Genomic DNA, 7580 nt, shown 5'->3' with positions numbered 1-7580 from the left:
CCCCCCCCCGATTGCCTTTGGTCATTTAAAACGTATAGTCCTGCCCCAAACTCACACTATTGGTTGAGCCAATGTCCTGCAGCTAAAACCTACAAAGAAATCTTAAAAAAAATGCCATAATGTGTATTATGCCTTACTTATATTTAACAACTTTACTCAGCATATTAAACTGGGATAGAACAACAAATTGTAACATTTATTCAGCTTTAAATATAATACGTTTGACACTTTTGAGTATAGCTTATTTAGATGAATTAGTAAATGAATGCATGAAAAAAATTGTAAAAATACTTCACATCTGATGAATGAATCTTTCACCATTGTTCACTCTCTTGTATCATAAATGGGTAGACAGCATATGATTGTATTTGTGAACTTTATACTAGCCGATAAGCTAAATCCCACAACATGGGTTTGTACATCAAATGTGGCAAAATAAGTTGCTTATTTTCTTTATCACATCTGACTGTGTATTCAATTATTCTACATTAATATGTTGTGTTTTAGGTTTTGAATATAATATCTTACTGTTGTTGATGTGAAAAAAAAATGGTCTGTTTTGTTTTGTTTCGATGGCTAATCAGGTTTTTAGAAAGCTAGTTACACAAATGGGTTTGAATCTGGTCTCTACACACTGATATGGTTTCAAGTGTTCTGAAGTGTTAATGCATATCATAAATCATTTTATAGCTCTTTTCTGCCTGAAACAAATGTATAAAGTGTTCAGTATGTTTAATTGTGCTGTACTTGTTTGGTAAATGCTATTTGGTAGTACTATTGCTGAATCGTTCAATCAGATGTTAGTATCCATATTATAACTATTAAATGTGTATTTGCTATTTTGCATTTGTGCTATTATCCAGGGAGTAACTAAAACAGTTATCTACATCTATTTTAAAACATCTTTCTGAATAAAATAAATGTACTGGTTCATGAAAGACTCATTATTATGTTTAATTCATTGTTATTCATTGTCTTATGATAGCGGCGGTTTCTGAAAATCTTTTCTTATTCACATGAATTTTCAAACAGTACTGAATAATGCTCTGCATAATGCTGCACTGATGTCTAATTGGTCTATTTAAACTGTAATTATTCTCTGCCTATAGCACATTTCTACTGCCACTTTCAGAAACCGCTGCTGCCAAGTACCAACATTCATACAAAATGCTCAGCTAATCAATTCGACATTGTGGCTATCACAAAATGATATTTTAAAGACTGACCACTGTGCTCCTATACTGGCAAGATCAGCAGAAGAAACACATTAAAAATATTAGATAGAATTCATTAAGTGCAATGCCACCTTGATCCTAGGAAGGTGGCAAATGACATTCAACATTGTGCTATTCGTCCTTCATTCAGTACATTGGGAAAAAACACTACAAGTGCATTATCAAATTACATTAGGTAAACACCCTAGAGATGTTCATGTGCTCAAGCACATTTAAAAAAGGGCACTGTACGCAGTATAGGCCTCTGGGTAGGGGTTTCTTTCCGTGTTTTGGTCAATTCAATCTGGAAGAAAAAAAATGGTGGTCTCAAACCTGAAACTGTTGCTTCTTTAAAATATCTTTGTGTTCTGCAAAAGAAAGTCATACAGGTTTGAGTGAATGATGAGAGAAATTAGATTTTTGGGTGAACTATACCTTTAAATATGACAATAAGAAATATGGAAGTGTAAAAAGTAAAATAATTAGTATTAAACAAATATTAAATATTGAGCCTAAACAATTTTGCTTGATATTCCTCTTTTGCTCGATACAGCTCTTTTGGAAACTTTGCTTTCTGCTCACGCAAAAGGTCAAGGCTATTTTACCTCTTGCAAGTGATACATTTTCTGTTGGTCCCTTTACATTTTCTTCTGCCTCTTTGCACAATATTATCCCCATATTATGTCCCCTGTCATGTAATTCAAGAGGGTTTTAAAATTTGATTCTGCTTGTAATGATAGTAATGGCCCTATCATCATTTAAACTTCAAATTATCGCAGACTGAATATCAGAAGTTGAAGTAAATTCATTGTCAGTTTATTCAACTCCACTGAATAAAATAAGACAAAATTACCACAATTACACAGCATTATGGTGATTATGTAACCATGACTACTACACAGCCACCAAAATGTCATATATGTTGACCATTTGATGTCTAGACTTTGCCTAAATTGAAATCCAGGGGCAATTAAAATTGAAATATCGATTGCTAACACCGACATGCGTTTAAACCTGCAGAACAACATAAAAAGGGTCTTCAAAGAAATAAGTGAAAAAATTGCAAAGGCCTGAAGTTAAACTGTTGTGTTGTCTTCAGTCAGAATGAAAAGAAAACAGAGGAAGTGACCATCCAAAGATATGAAAGTTACTTATAAGTACCAGTTACCTACTATAAGGACAAGGTCTCTTTAAGGCAAGTCAGTTCACTTGGTGGAAACACTGGAAACACCCTGGGCAGCTATCTTTTATGTTGACATACAAGTGTACAGTCTGTCAAGTTTATGTTTCAATATTTCAAACCAGCAATAAAACCTGACAACAGTGTTTAATTTTGCTTCATCTCTATCTACGGCCATATGGAGTGTTGTATATTGTTAATTAAATATTAAATATTTAAATATATATATTTTTAACAAATAAAATATAATGCATAAAATAAAACATACATAAAAGGATTTTATATAAGATATATAAATAAAATTACATCTCTTTGTAAAAGGTGATTGGCTTTAACTGAAAGGCAGGACTTCCATATTGACACCATATTGAGAGTTCAATGTTCACAAAATAATTAATATTTACATATTAAATAATTTAGTTATATAATATATGATCAATAAAATATAATGCATAAAATATATTAAAATACATTTCATACATTAAATGAAATTAAATTAAAAGGGGACTGTTTTTTTTTTTTACCTGAAAGGCGGAATTTCCATTCCAACAGTCACCACAAAGTAAGTAATATTTAAATATTAAATAAAAAAAAAAATATATATATAAAATGCATAATAAATTCAATTTGAGTGGATTGGCTTTTTTAACATTCCTACAGTTGCTGTTATATTTTCTCTTATTTGTTTCTCTACAAGTGGTCCATGTCCTTCTGCTGTATACTGTATCCAATAATGATGACATTTACAAATAAAAAAGTAAAATGTGAAAGTGAAAATAAAGCATTTTTGTTGTTTTTATAGATATAAATTAGAGCTTTTTGTCCACGGGTAACAGATAGATCCGTTATGCAGAACAGCATTAAAAAAAGAAGAGATTTTATTGAGCAACACCACCACTCTCAGCATTGTGCAAAAAATAGGGTCCCATAATGATGACCCTGACGTCATTTCACTTCCTGACTGTCCACTTTCATTTGTCATTTGTGACACAACAGAAAAAGGATTTTAGTAGATATAACAAGCTTCATGCTGTGCATTCCAATGCAAAATCTAGGACAAAAGAAATCTACAATACGCTTCAATAAAGCATATATGAGACTGAAAATTACACTCATTAAAGAGTAGCTCTAAACATAAACCTACAACCAGCAATCGTGCAAATTGCTCACTATAGTCTCTCTAACAGCTTTCAGGCTTGTTGAGAAAGCCATAATTTGAAACATTCAGTTTGATATGATTATTACTGTGCTACAATCTATCTGCCCTGCAGACCACACACACCTCCTGCCACAGTGCTGCGTTCATTGCAGGAACGCTCTAATTTTGCCACATCCCTTCACTCGCTTGCATATGGAGACACGCAAACTCATCACTGGCACATTTCCCACAAAAATGTAAATTCAATTCACATTTATTTGTATAGCGCTTTTCACAATACGAATCGTTGTAAAGCAGCTTCTCAGAAAATGAAAGTTTCTACATTACATGTAGGAGTAGCCAGTAGCCATATGGCAGATATGTACAGAAAAAAAATAATGCAGTTAGTTAATGATGTATTCAAACAAACGGTGAACACTATTAACAGCACTATTGTTGTGATCAAAATTTGGTAGTTTTATATGCTTCAGGGTCGGCGTCATCTGAGGTCCTCGGAGGGGTTGGCATCAGCTCTTCTCAGGTGTTCGGTCATCTCAGATATCCGTAAAGGATGGATCCATACTGAAGCTTGTGTAATTCCTATTACCTCAGGATTCCCATCCCGTGGCAGAAACAGAATTGAATTGAATTAAAAACATTTCCCACCATAATGATTTTGGAGTGAATCCTAAACATTTTCTTGACAGGTTTCTTGAGGCTCATCCAAGAATGTTGAATCTCAAGTTGAACCTATTTAATGTTTCGGACTACATCCAACAAGATGCTATTTAAACATTAAATCATTTCATCACAGAACACGACGCCAAAGCCCACAGTTTTGTTCAATGACATTGTTCCCTTTTGTTCACACATTTTCCCCCCCAGACGTAATTATTCACAAAAGATGGATATGATCTATTGCAGAAAAAAGGAATGTAATTATATTAACTTGGGTTTGGTGTCACCTATAAAACCTGTGATGAAGTTGCATTCTCTCTTCTTTTTTATTTTTTACCATAGAACAAGACCTTATTTTATTACACATCATATTCAGTCTGAAATCAATAGGCCAGAAAATAAGTTACTCTTTAGACTAATACATCCATTACAGCTCCTTTTCATACCTCATTTATCCCTGCTTTTCTCTTTTCATCTTTCTCATCAATTCAGTTGTTCCTCATCTTTTCCCTAAAGTTTATCACGACATGCAGTTCTATAACCCAGAGCTAATCAGCTCATTTTCAACCGCAGCCAAAAGTACAAAACAACAGTGTTTATTTTATGTGTTAGAATACGGAAAACTCAGAGATCTACCAGACTAGACTAGATGATGTTTGTATATGTTTGGTTTGGATTTCTGAGTAAATTGGTCATAAAATATCAAGACAAGCACAGTCTGCTTAAACAAACTCTAAAAACACTCATAAATTTCCCCAAGTATAATATAAACCATGGCTCAAACAAAAGATCTCAGAACACTTAAATTGCTATTTTATCAGAAAGACCACCAAATAACTCCGAGGTCTACCGGACTAGAAGATTCTTGTATATGATTGGCTTGGATTTCGGAGTAAATTGGTCATAAAATATCAAGACAAGCACAGTCTGCTTAAACAAACTCTAAAAACACTCATAAATTTCCCCAAGTATAATATAAACCATGGCTCAAACAAAAGATCTCAGAACACTTAAATTGCTGGAATTGCTACTCAAATTGTAATATTTACACAATGTATTCTAGATCATTTCAAGTGCATTATTTAAGCAGACTATATTCGGCTACTGTTGTGACTTTATGACAAAAGACCAAGCAACTACAAAAGGGCTCACATACTTTTTTCCTAGGTTATGTATATGATCATCCAGTTAAACATTATCAAAAATTTGGCATAGCCTATTATGGTTTTTTAATGTTTTGAAAGAAGTATCTTATGCTTCTCAAGGCCACATTTATTTGATCAAAAATACAGTAAATTAATAAGTGCACACAATAATTGTGCAATATTAGAATTGGCTGAATTTTGATCAAAATTATTTGCTGTAATTTTGATCAAATATATGCCATCATAGTGAGAGGGTATAACTATTACAATGTTGTTTTGTCACATCAATGAGAGTGAAATTGTGTGGAATTTAATAATATTCATACGTCTTCCTGCTGCTCTGGTGTTTATAGCGAGTCCCTGAAGCTGACAGCCCCATAAAGCAGAACGCCTACCGAGGTTATTATTTTATTAACATCTCCAGTTATCTCCCTTTGAAACTCCACATTCAGAGTGAAGCCAAACAGCTATTCCACACCCAAATCACCTGTTTTTCCGTGAAACCAATAAACACAGAAATGCTTTGCAAAACGAGCATGTTTGCGCCCAAGGGTAAGCTAATGCATCCCAGAAATCCCCACAGTGCCATACAGAGCTGCATCTTATCGACTGACCCTCAGGCTGTGTTTGGACACTTGCAGAGTTTAACAGTTAATTGATATAGAAGCTTAAAGTTAAATGGGTTCCATATTTCTCTTAACATTGTTGTTGTTGCTGTTCTAGAATACTAATGCACCTTCCGCATGAGACACATCCACCACCTCGTGCGACTCTCCAGAGTTTAATCCTTTAGGATTGTTCAGTAATAATAAATGAACAGATGCGCATGCAAAGCGTAGACTACAGGTGCCGAATTCAAAGAGGGAAAACAAGGGCACACAAGCCGATGCGGCGTTCCCGGGGTGTATAAATATATCAACACCTGAGAGAAGCTCACTCGCTTTGTTGTTAATAAATTCAGTTCGCGCCAATCGCGGTGTGCAGCGCGTGCAGATGCTTTTTGGTTAGACGCCGACCTCCAAAACGGGTTCTGGAGAATATTTATCTATTATTTCCTGTGGTTATATAGTAGCTGCTTTTCTGTTTTCCAATGCCTTGTGACGTCATTATGCTTCCATGGTTGTTTTCTTCATGAAAAAGGAGTTTCTAAAATAAAACCATGTAAGGACTGAAAAATGGTAAAGAGAATAAGACTCCGTTCTTTTGAAACATCCTTGTTATTGGGTGGACATGCTTTATTGTCACACGCCTGTCTCATGAGGTTCATGGGTAGGCTACCGCATAAAATGGCACTTGAGAAGACAGATCTCCTCTCTTCTACATAAAGATTCTTTTCAAACACACCAGTGTGCCTTGAACACACTACACTGAAGCATCTTCCATAATAAATACTATGGTCTCTGAGATGTTGCAGTCCCAGTCTAAAGTGAGCCTTTCAGTTTGCCTATAACTTGCCGATGATTGTGCTCTAAGATGCTGTAGGCCTACACAAAATCAATAAATCATAAAAATATATAAATGAACAAAGCTAAATTATTGCTTAAATAGCTATAATACATAAATGCATGAAAAAAAATACTGGATTTTGAATGATTAAACAGTCTGTTGTTAAGTATTCCTTGCTAGACGTCTGTCTTCAGTAATGTAAGAGCATCACCTGATGACGACTGTCAGTGTACAGCACAGTCAGAGAGCAACACGCGCATTAGAAGAACTCACAGATCTTCCACTCAGCGGTCCAGTGATTCTGGTGCAGATAATGAATCCAAACATCACAGGCTAATTTAATCACAAACACATGATTTAATCTGAGGCCTGAACAAATAAGGTTCACCCCACTAAACAAAACAGCTGAGACAGATCTATCTCCCAGGCACATCTCTTTGGATCCTGACAAATTATATCTGAAAGCGCCATAGGGTGAAAAACAAGCATACAATAGCCTGAACAGAAATAAAGGAGATTAATTGCAAAACCAAAGAAAAACACGAGTAAGAATAACACTGTTAGAATATGTTGCTCGGTGGTTCAGTTTACAGCTTTCCTTGAAATCAAGGAACTGTGAAATTTTCCAAGTATAACAATGAAAAAAATAATAAATTAAAATAATAAAAAATCTATTAAATAAAAGTAAGTTATTAAAAATGTATATTAATATTATATATAAAAATTTTCTACATGTATTCCGCATTTTTTGATTATATATATATATATATATATATATA

The sequence above is a fragment of the Sinocyclocheilus anshuiensis genome, unplaced genomic scaffold (assembly GCF_001515605.1).
Source record: "Sinocyclocheilus anshuiensis isolate Anshui unplaced genomic scaffold, SAMN03320099.WGS_v1.1 scaffold1393, whole genome shotgun sequence".
Lineage (NCBI taxonomy): Eukaryota > Metazoa > Chordata > Actinopteri > Cypriniformes > Cyprinidae > Sinocyclocheilus > Sinocyclocheilus anshuiensis.
Note: the sequence above shows the minus strand (reverse complement) of the source record.